Source organism: Trachemys scripta, chromosome 18 (assembly GCF_013100865.1).
Source record: "Trachemys scripta elegans isolate TJP31775 chromosome 18, CAS_Tse_1.0, whole genome shotgun sequence".
NCBI classification, from domain to species: Eukaryota; Metazoa; Chordata; order Testudines; family Emydidae; genus Trachemys; species Trachemys scripta.
The window spans coordinates 3,224,343-3,239,345 of NC_048315.1; the positions used below are offsets into that span (position 1 = coordinate 3,224,343).

The following is a 15,003-nucleotide window of genomic DNA, read 5'->3' on the forward strand; positions in this document are numbered from 1 at the left end:
TCTACCATGGCTCTACACTGTTTGGGGAGATGGTTTTACTCAATCACCATAACAGACATTTAGGTTGACCAGAAACAAATTTGAGTGTAGACAAATACATTAATAGATTGACACAAGTTGATTTGTGTTGACCTAACTTTGTGGTGTAGATGAGGTAGTGGGAGATAATACTGCATTTTGGGGGGTTGTGGGGTGTCCTCCCCCCCCTTTTTTTTTTGATGGACTGAGTATTCTAGAGGGAGATGGAAACAGGTATGAAGTGGGGGGGGGGAGAATCAGGGCCAGGGAGATAGTGCCAGGGAAAAGTGTGGTACAGATGTAGATGTCACCAGAGAGAAGGAGGCAGCAACTATGGAGAGCTATGGATCTGAACTGCCAAAAGGGGACTGGGGAACATAGATGGGGACAGTGAAATAAGAGAAGCTGAAGCTGTTGGGAGGAGTAGAGGAGGAGGACAAAAATTACAGGGAAATGGTGATACTGTGAGAAGGGGAGTAGGAGAGCTGTGGTCAAAGCCATAAGAAAACTATACGGGAACATAGCTAGGTAGGAATAAATCAGAAAACGAATTTAAATTTAAATTCAAGCTGCCCAAAGTTCCTGATAGATGCCACATAAGATTGACTGTTGACATTACTGTCTAAGTTTTAAAAGTATGCATGTTCCTGTGATAGTTATTTGAGTTATTTGTGCAAGAAAATGATTTCACAACACGCGTTGCAAAGTGGAGACCTATAAAATCTGGTTATTACAGTACAATATAGAATTCTGCGCCAATAAGCTTAAGAGGTCTAGTGCAACCTTTCTCAAATGCAGCCACCAGGGGTTTTTCTTAGCGGCCCCTCCCCTCTTTGTTGCTCCTGGATACACCACCTTGGTGTTGGTTGCTGGGGCCACCAGTAGAGGTTGGGCCCTGCCACCTCTGGAGACACCTGGGGCACATGGTGGAGGAGCAGGCAGCCGGTGAATTCCCCACCTTCCCAGGGGTGGTGGGGCTCAGGCTTTGGGCTCTACCCCTGGGATGGGGCTTTGGGCTCCAGCCCCAAGCTCTGGCTGCACAGTGGCAGGCCCCAGCAACCAACACTCTGTCCCTGGACCCAGGTTGCAGGGCTTCGGGCTCTGGCCATGGGGGTTCAGGGTCCAGCCCCCGCTGTCTCCCCCGACCTTCCATCCAAGGCTTAATTTATCTCCAGGCTTGCCAAGGCTGAGCAAGTCTGCTGCAAAATGTGATACTTGTATGTTTGTAAATATCACCTTTTCACAACAGACGTACTAGCTAGCAATAAATAAATTACAATGATTTGGACATGTATATGTGCATGTTTATTTGGTTTTCCCTAAAGTTACTTAAGTATTTTAGGAAAAATACTAAGAGGTCTTAAGAGTGGCCACCAACAAGAGTTAGTGGCCACACTCTGAGGCCACCAAAAATTTGTCCTGAGAACCCCTGGTCTAGTGTGCCATCAATATGGGTAAAGTTTCACAGAACTTTATTAATGCTAACAAAAGTTGCATATGTCAATCACACAGGTTGGATAACTGATAGGTCTCTAAAACAGGATACACTTATTTGCCAGAAACATCCACTGGAAATGTTTTCATATTGTCAGCTAATCATAATCTACATCTAACAAGTAATGCATAAATAGCAAATTAACATCTCTGAAAGCTACCCAACACAAAAGGAAAAAGAAACAGTAAAAATCAATACCACGCTTGGACTTCAGCTTTGTAATACAATTCCTAACACTCCAGATTGATAACTCATTTTTACCACTCTCAATCCATTTATACATGGTATTCAGAGTCAGATCTATCCCATGCAAGTTAACAGCTCTGCAGTCACCAGTTTCCTGCTTCATTATCAATGGAGTCACAAGATAGCCATTCAAGAAAAACAGCAATGAAGAATTTTAGTTTAAAAAAAAAACAAACAAACAAACAAAAACCACACAGATAGTTAGTGGTCTGAAACAGCGATCAGTGGGAGCCCTGAGTCTTAGAACAAGAAACCTCCCTGCTAAGTATTACAGAAATGGACAAGAACATTTAGCTACAGAAACATTAGCATAAGAGACCAACTCCAAAACAGAGCACTCTTTGCTTCAACTCAGGAACCAATCAGAAGGTTGATTTCCAAACACACTCATATTTATACTGTGCTTTACATACAAGAAATGCAGGAGATATACTTCACTTCACTCCTTTCAGTGTGCATTCTGTTGGAGACAATGACAAGAGATTGAAAAGAATCCTTAAAGTACATATAAATCTTACTGCACTTTTTAAAAAATGTAATTGATTTCTTTAATAGATCAACATCAGTAATTCACATAAAGGCACTAGCCATTTTAGGAAGTTCTATATTATAACTGGGAAAACACTTTTGTAGAACAAATAAAAATGTATTCTTTAAAAACGTTAAGATCCTCTTCATAAGTGCTGTGGATCATTTATTACTTTGGCCTCCAAAATCTCAGAAGTGACATGTTCATGTCCAGGGCCTTGGACATATGCTATCATGATGAATTAAAATAATGCATTGTGATTTTATTTTAATTAGCATTTTATTGTAAGCTACTTGTTTTCTTTTATTGTAATTCCATACATTCGTACTGCCTTCTTCATTTTCTGTGACAAGAAATCTAAAAATATCTAAACTGTCCCTTGAGGACTTTTTAGTCTTAAATAGTTATGTACAACATTTTTTTGTAGAAAGGGTACAATCACAAAAATTGCCATTCCTATCTCTATTAAGATACCAAGTTATGGGGCACATAAGGCCCTATTGACATTTTATAATCATGATGCTCAGTTAATTAGAAATGTCTTAAGCTTTAGGGGCCCCCAAAAGCATGACTGGGAATAGTACTATATTGTCCAAGAAAGTCACACAAAACAATGCTGTTGGGTTTTCTCTTTCCAATTACTCAAGGAACTCTAAAATATATTAATCAAATCCAGTTAACATATTTAAACTGCAAATATTAAGAAATCATCATACATGAAGTAAAAGACTATTAGTATTGACAAATTATGTTCCAGGGAAACCCAGAAAGAGCAGCTAGAGTTTTAGAAAGAATTAAATACTATGATAGCATTCAGAAGGTATTTATACCAACATTCTAATGTAACTCATTAGCAAGAAAAAACTTGGAGCGATTTTGAACTTTCAGAGTTGGAATATATTTTATTTAGGGAGGGGGAAGAGGTGAGTGGGTGTGTGGAGACAGCTGATCTAAATCTTCATTGAGAAGAACTTGGAGAAAGACCATTTAAACTACTGAGAATTCTAGCAGTCCAACTCCTGAAGTCATGATGGGGCAATTACTAAAAGTAACTCTTACTTTTAAAAGCTGAATATAGTGATTCACAGTTAACTGCAACATGTAAAGTGAAGCTTTAAAATAAAATAAAAATAAACAAAACAAAAAAAATCACAAAAGGTATTCACATTCCCCCCCCCCCCACACACACACACACACACACTTTCAATGACAGAGTTCTAATTTGTGGTTAGAAAAATGTTACATTTGATCTGTTCACTCTAAACCATTTTTATCTATGTGTACACAGAATCAACCGGATCAACAGAATTGCGTCTGACCAATATTTGTACAAATAGCCTGACATGATTTAATACTGGTCCTGGTCCACACTAACCCCCCACTTCGGACTAAGGTACGCAAATTCAGCTACGTTAATAACGTACCTGAATTCGAAGTACCTTAGTCCGAACTTACCGCGGGTCCAGACGCGGCAGGCAGGCTCCCCCGTTGATGCCGCATACTCCTCTCGCTGAGCTGGAGTACCGGCGTCGACAGCAAGCACTTCCGGGATCGATCCAGGATCGATTTATCGTATCTAGACAAGACACGATAAATCGATCCCAGAAAAATCGATCGCTTACATCCGGACCAGGAAGTAAGTATAGACGTACCCTGTATGTGTTCCACTTGTCTCTGAAGAGTCGGTAAGCAATAGCATTTTCAGTGTCAAATCTAGTAAATCAGCATGGCTCCATAGTATTCTCTCTCTCATACATCTTACATTTATATTCCTTCTACAATCAAGTCTAAACTTAATTCCCAAAGGATTCTACACTAAGGCCTTGTCTTCATGGGGAAAACAGACCACAATACAGTTATTGCCAGATAAGCTATTGTAGAAGAGTTCCCTGGGTGGATACTACTCTGGGATAAAAATCACTTTATTCTGGAATAATTACTGCACCAGAATAAAGTGTCCACATGGGGAGCTATTATGGAATAGCTATTCCAGTCAATTTCCCTAGGTAGACAAGACCTAAGAAAAGTTGGATAAGCCATTTAGTCACAAGAACTTTACTTACAGGTAGCTCCTTTCCCTTAAAATTTCCCTCTTACACCTGCAACAAATATGAGGATCTTATTGACTAAGATTAACACAGGTGCGTGTGTCTGTGCAACAGTGCAGTACGTGCTACAATTACAGCCTTCCTGTCCTGACACAAACGTTTCCTTATCTTACTGAGTGTTACCATTTCAATATCAAAACTGAATTTGACTGACATTTGAAAAAATGATAATTTCAGTTTCAGTTTTTGTGGTACAATGGGAAATGTCACTCATCCTTATGCTGCTTACAAGAGCTGTTCTTGGACAACAGAAAGTAATCTATCTGTAACACCACCTGACAAATCAGCCTTCTCTCGAGCTACCTACAAAACATTTTATAGATTAGAAATAATACACTGACTTATTTTTTAAACTACAGAAGCCTGACCTGGATTCTGTCCTGTATAATTAAAAATATAACTAGAAACTTTAACAAAGACCACAAAGATCTCCCTACCCACTCAGATATACTGTTACTCCCTCTCCATCCTGCAAACCTACTTCTAGAAAAACTGAGCAAAATATTATGAGCTCTTATAGACTGCACTGAAGGTCACCTGATGTGCACTTTCATGGATCGAGAACTAGCAAGTACCTGGCAAACAGCTCTGCAGGAAGTCACAGCACTGAAATAACCAAACAAGAGTATCTTTTACAAAAAATGCATATTTTAGTCCTCAGTCTCAGTCACTCTTCCTGGGGCAAAAGGAATTGGAAGAAAAAAATTACTGAGCACCCACACTGTGCTGGTAGGAAAGAGGGAAAAGGTGCAGGCATGTGGGAGGGCAGATATTTATAAATCATTTGGATTTCTATTTGTTATAGTGAGTCCAACTGAAATTAATCAATGCTGCAGAACATCACTGGGCTAAAGTCAATAACCAGTATCAATTACTTATTAGGAAGGAATTATTACTGTCCTTCCAAAACAGGTGGGTTCCTGGTCCATGACTAGTGCTCTAGGCACTATGATAATACAAATAACAAGTACAATGTTATTTGAGAGCAGCTGTGATACGGGAAAACAAAAATCAAGAAATTAAATCATGAGCAAAACAAATTCTTTGCTTTTAACTGCAGGTTTGGAAGGGTAAGAATCTTTTTCCTCTTTCCCCAATGAAAGTTTTGACTATGTAGTTTTATTTGCATATCCATGCAAATAAACTTCTACTGGTTATTGTAGTTTGCAGATGTAGCCAGCAGGCAAAATTAACTTCTTAATCAACAAACTTGCATTTGTATTTCAACAACAAAAACATTATTAGGAGCATGGAGGGTCTTTTTGCAACATTTAAATTATAGGTTGCTCTTTACAAGAATCTCTTCTTTAAGAAGGCAACGTTTTAACAATAACTTCTAAGGCCAGTTTTAACAATAGCTTGCTTCTAAGGCCAAAGACCTCATAGTGAGGGCCCTTTAAGAAATTGAGAGATTATGTATTCCCCACCATGGCAGTGTTGCTGTACTCCTGAATGCCCAAAGTACTAACTACAGATTGTGTCTGGTTCACGTTGTAAGTGACATGAGAAGAAAACAGGGTAGACTAATATAGCCAGTGACAGGAATGACAAAAACCAAAGAGCATTTACAGCAGCCAAAAAGAAGATGTCATGTATTATCCATTATCAGCAAATACGCAATATCGGCATAACTTTTCCAGCTACACTAAGACTGCAAAATATAAATATATAAAAATTCTGATTATGAACAGGACATTTCCATGAACACAGACTACAGTACTGTCAAACTCCTAACACTTTAATAAAAATACTTCTGAAACATTATTCAATCTTTTAATATTAATAATTCAAGTTTGATTAAGAACAAATTTTTGCTGCAATTCTGAAAGATGAACACTGATTGCAGGTTAAATAATTTGGACCAATTTTACAGGATTTTTAAAGCTATAATATTATTTAAATTACCAGTTTAAGTCATTTCTGGAAAGTAACTACTAAGTTTAAAAGTAATGTTCCACCAAAGCAAAAGTTAAGGAGTTAATAGGGTGCAATTTACAAATGCTCTTATCCAGCAACATTGTATTCTAATCTCCATGCTGTAATTTAGGATGTTAAATAAAAGTTGTTAATGTGAACAGAAATGCAAGGCCTAGGTTGAATGAAGCTAAGATGCATTAAAAGGAAGACCACATGAAAGGTAATTAGGCCATGTAATGTTTGAAACAATCTGTTCCTAAGGAAAGGGAACTCAGACTGTATTTACATCTGTTAAGTAGTATCTAATCAGCAACCCTCTTACCTTGAAAAAAAAGTGTGACTCAAGCAAATGTTAACATTTACAAAGTCAGACCATTGGCTAGCAAACAAGAGGTACAGTTCAGTTTCTAGTTTCTCATTTGCTGGCTGCAAAGGCAGTCTCTGAGGTAGGAAACACTTCATCCCTCTTCAGCTACGCCTGTGGCCAATGAAGGACTGGCATTCATATATATCCTGAAGGAACCCCCACTCAGCACTCGTTGGCCAAGGAAGGTCACCCCACAACATGAAACCATGAGATATGGGGAAGTCCTCCACTCACTGGTTAGAGTGAGGAGGGTGTAAACATTTTCTTGATTAAAGTATGGTTAAATTTGTGCTCGGTGATGGGTTAGGTACAACCAATGAGGGAATAGTTCAACACCTGTAGTTAGGTATGATGGTTTTCAAATTTCATATGAATTTTCACATGACAAGCATGCAATATTAGACAGCTTTCATTCTGAAGACATTTTATGCATCTCCTGGTCTCCTCTTCACCACATCTCCACTCCCATTGGTTCCAAATAGGAGAAGAGCATATAGAATAAAACCATGAAAGAGAGCCCTCTCATGAACTGAAAACTGGAAGCCATGCCTGAAAAACTGCTATCTAGAAAATAAGTCATAATAATCAGTCCAAATAGCATGAAGGCAAAGTTCACAGAATCTTGTATTTGAACATGAATTGCTCCTATTTCATTTGGGCTTAGAAGCATTATGTCACATGATCTCAACCCTCATAAATAAGAAATATACTACACAATCATCCTTCCTGTTTAAGACACACAGTCTGCTTTTTCTATGCTTGACCAAGAGCTTAGGCACATATCAAAACTAATTATGACATAGAAGATCGCTTCTCTGATGACAGGCCATCTCTAGCTAAAACTGCTTTTAAATAAATGGGACATGCAGGAAGTTCGCTGTGTGGTCACAGTTCTCCAACCTGCATCCTCCTACCACGCCCCATTTCTCCCTCTAATGGATATCAAAACTACCAGATTTTAAAAAGACTCTTTGAATTTGACCATTAAAGAGATATTGACTTGACAAATTATGATGTAGTATTAATAAACTAAACATTTCAGAAGAAAATAGAACATAAGGAGCAATCATTCAAAGTAACTAACCATACCAGTGCACTCAAATAGACCCAGTATCACCCAAAACGCTAATCCAGGGGATCAGATGATTGGAGTTCTTTTGAAAAGCCCACCAACTAACACTTGGAAAAAGACCAAACAAGAGGTTTAGATCAGTAGTACTTATTGCTTTAAACAGTTTTCTGGAGAGAAATTTTAATTCAGGATATGGAAGATGCTCACTCATGCAAGTTCATACAATGTGAAACTAATTTTTTCTATTATGAGCTGCCTGGAAATATACTATAATGAGCGGTAGGAAAACTTAAACTATGACAGCCATTGAAAGTCATTCCGGTTGTAAATACATTTTTGCCCAACAATGTTTCAAACTATAAACTGTTATGCAGCAGATTTGCTTCTTTAAAATGTAACAAATACTTAAGGCAGTTTCTTACTAGGAACTCATTTAAAAGGACTGCATTACACTTACAATTAATAGAGTTAAAATAGTCCTTTAGGAATCTGACTTATCCCAACAAAACCAAAGAAATTAAGGGTTAAAATAAGTACTCCATCCTGAAGTCACCTTATAATTCAGCACTGTGTAATTTATCAGAGAGCACTCTAGGACAGGTGTGGGCAAACTACAGCTCGCCAGCTGGTCCTCGAACTCCTGCTGGGGAGTGGGGTCTGGGGCTCCCCCCGCTCCGGCGCTGTGACACTCCAGCTGGGGAGCAGGGTTGGGGGGCGCTCCACGCAGCTCCCAGAAGCAGCAGCATGGCCTCGCTCCAGCTCCAAAGTGTAGGGGCAGCCAGGGGGCTCCACTCTGCATGCTGCCACCGCCAGCACAGCTCCCATTGGCTGGGAACTGCGGCCAACTGAAGCTGCAGGGGTGGTGCCTGCGGACAGAGCAGTGTGCAGAGCTGCCTGGCCGTGGCTCCGCATAGGAGCCGAAGTGGGGACATGGCTACTGCTTCCAGGAGCCGCTTGAGATAAGCGCCGCCCGGAGACTGCACCCCATAGCCTCTCCCCATGCCCCAACCCCCTGCCCCAGCCCTGATCCCCCTTCTTCCCCCCTTGATCCCAGCCCAGAGCACCCTCCTGCACCCCAAACTCCTCATCTATGATTTCAATAGCTCAGACATAGGTTAGGGGTTTGATATAGGAGTGGGTGGGTGAGATTCTGTGGCCTGCGTTGTGCAGGAGGTCAGACTAGACAATCATAATGGTCCTTTCTGACCTTAAAGTCTATGACTCTATGATCTCCAGCCCCACCCCAAAGCCCCCACCCCCCAGTCGGAGCCTGCACCCCTTCCTGCACCCCAACCCCCTGCCACAGCCCTGATCCCTCTCCTTCCCTCTGAATCCCTCGGTCCCAGCCCAGAGCACCCTCCTACACCCCAAACTCCTCATCCCCAGGCCCGCCCACCACCCCCAGCTGGAGCCCTCACCCTACTCCCCGCCCGGAGCCCCTTCACACATCCTGAACTCCTCATTGCTGTCCTCACCCCAACCCCTGCACCCCCAACCAGAGCCCTCACCCCAACCCCAATTTCATGAGCATTCATGGCCTGCCATACAATTTCTATTCCCAGATGTGGCCCTCGGGCCAAGAAGTTTGCACACCCCTGCTCTAGGACCATTGCAATCATCAATTCACATTGAGGCAATTTAAGAATAAAATAGCAGTCCAAGTGTAAATCCCATTGCCTCTGTTGGTTTATTAAATTAGGTGGAATAGTGTATCTTGAAATAATTTAGTTTTCTTGTAAAAATGGAACTTTCAAAAATTATAGCCTTTCATTAGTACAATAATAATCTCTAGGTCATATACAGTATAGTGCACTCCACTCATAAAAAATTACGGGATTAACACTTAACAAGTATTAAGATCTACAATAAAAGAGTAAAGGAACCACAGAATCTTTACCACTAATAAGTATAGATAGTTGTCCTGTCAAGAGATATGCAAAGGCATGTAGAGATGGGCCCTTGGGTATCAAGCACACAGTGTGTCACAGAGTACACAGAAGCAGAGGAAAATACAAGTTCAATTGGGCTCAAGACATATTCAGGCTTGAACTCTAGATACATAGACAATATTCTTTAAAATTAGAATTTTCAAAGAATTTAAAAGCAATACCAAACTTCTTGTCAAATACTATACCAAACTGAAAAGTGGCATTCCAGAGAAAAGGATTATTTCTATTTATTGTGCTCAGTACTGCGTTTGAGGCATGTGCTATTTAACAGAAAGCATGAGCAGGTACACATGCAACCCTTTTGGAAGGCTCAGACCACAGATTCCAAGGTAACCACAGCAAATTACAAACTCTGATCCAGATTATGCATTGTGACCAGTAGAGGTACTATGTTGATGGTGTGACAAGGCCACAAGTTTTACTCTTCTTACATGGACACCCAGTATATCAGAATAAAGGCAACTAATAATTAGACAATATTTTAAAAGAATATATTCATCCAAGATAAAAATCTACAATGGATACCAATCAAGGATGTGCTTTTTTTATTGAAAGTATTTCTCCTAAATCTTGTCATGACTAAGAATACTAATTAGTTGTAGGTTGCAGTTTTGCACCATTACCCACTTACCCTTTTTTTTTTTTGGGGGGGGGGGGAAGGGGCGGGTGAATAGAGTTTTGTAGTTGTAATGAATTTAACCTTTTAATGTCTCCAGATAAAACATGAATCAATAGGTATACACTTTAAGAGAGGGATAGGTAAGTTTTTCTTTCATAAAATGCTCTGGATACAAGTTAAAACATTTTCAGCATTTGTTAGTCATCTGCCTTGAAATGAGGATGCTCTCATAAATGGTTTGCAAATTTGTTGCCCTTCATGGCAGCTTCAGTAAAGTCTCTACAGGAATTCTGCTGATAAACTGCTTTAGTAAGTTTTCACAATGCATCACCACCAGTTTCCCTAGAGCAACATAAAAACAAAACAAAAAACACCCCTATGGAGGCTATTTTTCCTCTCTTTCCCAGGGATAAGCACATACAGTATCACTTCAAGATGACTGCTGACAAGATTAACCAAATTCACTTCCCCTGAACTAGCAGAAGGAAACAAGAGAATGACTTTAAGAAAGCATCACACCATGATGGACAAGTCTTCTATTTCTTCTGATTTTTTTATTTTAGAGGTATTCACACATGGACAGTGAGAAAGTTATTATTTTCAGCTTTAGATAATCCGGTCAGCCAAAGCACCCAGGATTTTTAGGTCCAGCCAGCAGTGATTAAATTTTACTTGTCTGAACTGAGTTTTTTTACTGTTTCGAGCAGTTGCACAATAGGATTTTTTCAGAGGTTTTTTCACTAATGCACCTTCATACAAATATAAGATCTCTGTTTTGCAATAACCTTTGAAGTAATAAAGAGGTGAAGTCAGTCACTTTAAAAAAACCACATAGACCAACATCCTCCTCAAGCATTAAGAAACAAAAACACTGCATATCAAAGCAGTCTAGGACTAATTGGGGAGCACTGTTTAAGTGTTTTGGACATGTGGTGATTCAAGGACATACAAGTATCCTGAGAGATCCTTAGCTCCAAAATAAATTGGAATTCTCTGCATGTAGACTAATACTCCATGGTGAAGCTCCAGGAGGTCCAGGTGACTTCAAACTTGTAGCAATTTATCAGTGAGAATGAATAAAAATCAAGGCAACATAGTGAAGATTTTAGCATCACACACAACATGTTTCTAGACAGAGAAGCAGAGAATTTCCTTGTAAGTGGGAAATGTATTGAGCATATTCCGGACTATTTGCATAATTTAGAAATAGACCAAAGTAAATATTTACAGACAGCAATGGTGCATAGGTCAGAATTTTCATCTGGATCATTTACAGTGGAAGGACTATGTGGCACATGAAGTTAATTTATTCATTTTTCACTTGTGACTTTGGTTCAGATTTTACTAAAGTTCACAAATGAGTATAAGAGCATCAGACTAGCATTCAGGAAACATTTGTTCATTTTATGAAACCACCATACAGGTAGTATTCTTACTTAGAATTGTATTGTGCTGCATTGCACTTGCATGCACTGTACCTGGCTTCCAACTTCAATGATCATTAACATTCAATTATTGTTTTTTAAGAGTAACAGCCGTGTTAGTCTGTATCCTCAAAAAGAAGAACAGGAGTACTTGTGGCACCTTAGAGACTAACACATTTATTTATTATGCTCTAATAAATTTGTTAGTCTCTAAGGTGCCACAAGTACTCCTGTTCTTCTTATTGTTTTTTAAGTTAGACATATTTATTAAAAGAAAAACTGAATAATGTTTTGGCTACTTAAGAAAATCCCCAATGAAAAAGCAAATTTAAGGGGAGCACAACAAATAAAGAGAAAGATAGACAAAATATACTGCACACAAAAACGGCCCAGAGCTTTTAAAGAAAATTAGACCCGCACTGAACAAAGAGAGATATGACTAATGTTACACAGAGAAAAAAAGTTAACGTGACAGTCAATAAAAACAGTTCTGGCTGATTTTAATCTACTGTTACAAGTAACAACTCAGATAAATATAACTGAAAGAATGAGGTCAATTTTTTTTTTATTGTACATTTGACCGCAGTTTGTGTGGAGTCCATTTCCCCTGTTTGTAAAAGTCTCTCACCTACACTCACTGGGAAGATAAATATTTTAGAAGACAGAAAGATGTAATTATGAGGCCACAACAACTGGTGAAGAGAAACTGAAGAAAGAGATTCGAAGGCAGGTATAGCTACTATGACCTCATTTTTTTGAAATCAGATTTCTAGTTGATAGTGTCCCTTTAAATAAAAAGATCAGAATGAATGGAATTTTGCATTAGAATTCCGTCAAATGTCAGAAAGCCTGGTGTGGATGACAAAATAAGTAATCTATATGCGTTCTGAGAGCATTTAGAATGTGTTAATTTCTATCCTGCTAAGACTATGACATATTTTGATATTTTAGCATCAGCAAACCCTTCATTACATGTTAAAAATACATTCTGGTCAACCATTGTTATCTGCATTGTATTCTAACCTACTGAATACATGAAACTAAATACGAAAAACACTTTCATTGCAGCAGTTTCTTTGTCCACTTCCAAATGCAAGTTATAACTCCAACAGCAAGAAAGCTTCCAAATTTTGCTCATTCTCGGGCATCAGTAGTACATTTAGATGAGCAATAACATGCAATACACTTTCAAATTAAAAACATTACCTTGTAGATTAATTTATTTCAAAAATTTAACCTTGCCAAGGAACCTATATGAGAGACCAATGTCAAGAAAAATTAATGACACATTCACAAATAATTCCAATTGAAAATAGCTACAAAAAATCCACTTATCTGAACTTTCCTAGCTTTAGGATAAGTTTGTACCTTCCCCCCATCACACGCATACTAGACTTCAGCAGACTAGAAATCCACTTCAAATATTATATACTTTTTCAAACTTCATAGTTGTTTAGGCAAAAAGAAATGGCAAAATACTGGCATTTTACTATGCAGACTACGGCCAACAAAAAATAAGATCTGGACACAGTCCTTATGTGAACAAATATACTACTGTCGTATCTTTTTTATTCAGGTCCTCATCACCAAATTATCACTATGTTAAAAAGAGAATATAGCACAACTTCTCCTCAAATAATAAAGTCTATAACAAAAAAAAAAAATAATAAAATACATGAATCCAGTATAGGTCTAATACTCATTACCCATTAACTCCATAGGTTTAAAATAGCATACAATGTAAATATATTTACACAAAGCCTACCATTCCAAATTAACTCACTAGTGATAAGGGGAAATATCTACAGCCTGGACCCACTATTGTTTTTTCACTTAGGTTACATAGTTCTTTGCAATGATGAAGTAAATAGAATTGTTAAAGGCCACCTTTTTCTAAGCATGAAAAACAAGAACTTCAGACACCAATAACAGTTTATTCAGAACTGCATGTGTATTTATGCTTGTTTAATATTAAGAGTGGGTAATGTTAAACCGGACTGATGACCAATTACAATTAACACAATATACTTATACACAATAGCAATAACCAGTTTTGAAGAGTAGCACAAGAGTGCTCTACCATGAAGTTTGGACAGTTAGAATAAGCCACTTCCATTGTCTCCTGCAACATCACAGAGATGACAGAGACGGGAGATGTTTACAGATCCTAAATCAACAATTCAGTTTCAGCATCGGCCTCAGCAGCAACACCGCCCCCACCCCAGTGTAGGACTAGGGCAGGCAGCTCTAGGGCAGCAACTACGTTTTCCAACCCGCAGCTTCTGTAAACAGGACCTCTTCAGAAACTGACTACAGCACATCGAACAATCGCCCACTCCTCTCCACGTCCCCGGCTGGTTGAGTTTTCGGCACGCCTCCTGCTCCTCTCCCCTCCCCTCCCAAGGAGGGACCGACATCCAGGAGAAGAGCGATGCTCTGGAATTCCTCCAGAAACCTGCTGGCAGCAGCCAGCCCTGCTACACCCCAGGCCTAATCCCCTCATCCCCAAACACCTACCCCACCCCCGCTTCGTGCTCGCCCCCGCTGCCCCCACTCCCCCACGAGCCATTCACAGCTCACCCCCACCACCTCCCTAGGGGCAAGTCTCTCTAGCCCCCCCGCCCCGAAATCCCCTCCAGCCCCCCCCTTCCTCTGCGCCCCACCCCTCCCCCACCCTGCCCCTCCCATGCCGGCCCCACCCGCTCTCCCCACGCTCCCCGCCCCACCGCCCCGGGGGGTGGCAGCCCAACATTCCCTCTCCTGGGTCCCCGGGGAGGAAGGGAACGGCCAGGAGCCCCCGCCTCCTTACAGCTGCCGCGCTAGGCCCCGAGGCCCGAAACGACGGCAGCGCCTCCCCCCCAGTTGCCCGATGAAACCCTCCCCCTCTTACCGGCAGCGCGGCGCTGGAACGGAGCAGACAGCCGACTCTAGCTAGGGTCGGGACTCGCGGAGTCTCTCACCTCAGCCTCAGCTCCTCCGTCGCCGCCATCTTGTCTCCCCTCCCCCCGGCTTGGGCGGCTCCTCCCCCTTTGGCCGGGTCCTAACAGCTACATAACAAACCCGCACAGTCAGAGGCCCGTTTCTCATTTTCTGCCCACTGTCAGGGGCGGATCAGAAACACTCGGTCTTTTCCTATTCTCCCTGGGAGTCCCAGTGGCACCGGGCCGATCCGTTTCTGGGCAGCGGAAGGAGGGGTGTCACTATACTGCTGCCAGGACCCGTCGGTCTGTGCGGCGGTAAAGGGCTCCCCCCCCCATGG

General features: G+C 40.6%; 1 protein-coding gene across 14 annotated transcripts in view; it reads right to left on the bottom strand.

The window, feature by feature from the left end:
* The window catches only part of NCOR1 (nuclear receptor corepressor 1), a 104,918-nt gene extending 90,137 nt beyond the window's left edge, over nucleotides 1–14,781 (bottom strand). For all 14 annotated transcript variants that reach the window (XM_034752328.1, XM_034752322.1, XM_034752327.1 and 11 more), the window contains exon 1: nucleotides 14,635–14,781. The gene's annotated coding sequence lies outside the window, so the exon portion shown is untranslated. The remainder of the gene's footprint in view (nucleotides 1–14,634) is intronic.
* Between the last annotated feature and the right edge of the window lie 222 nt (nucleotides 14,782–15,003).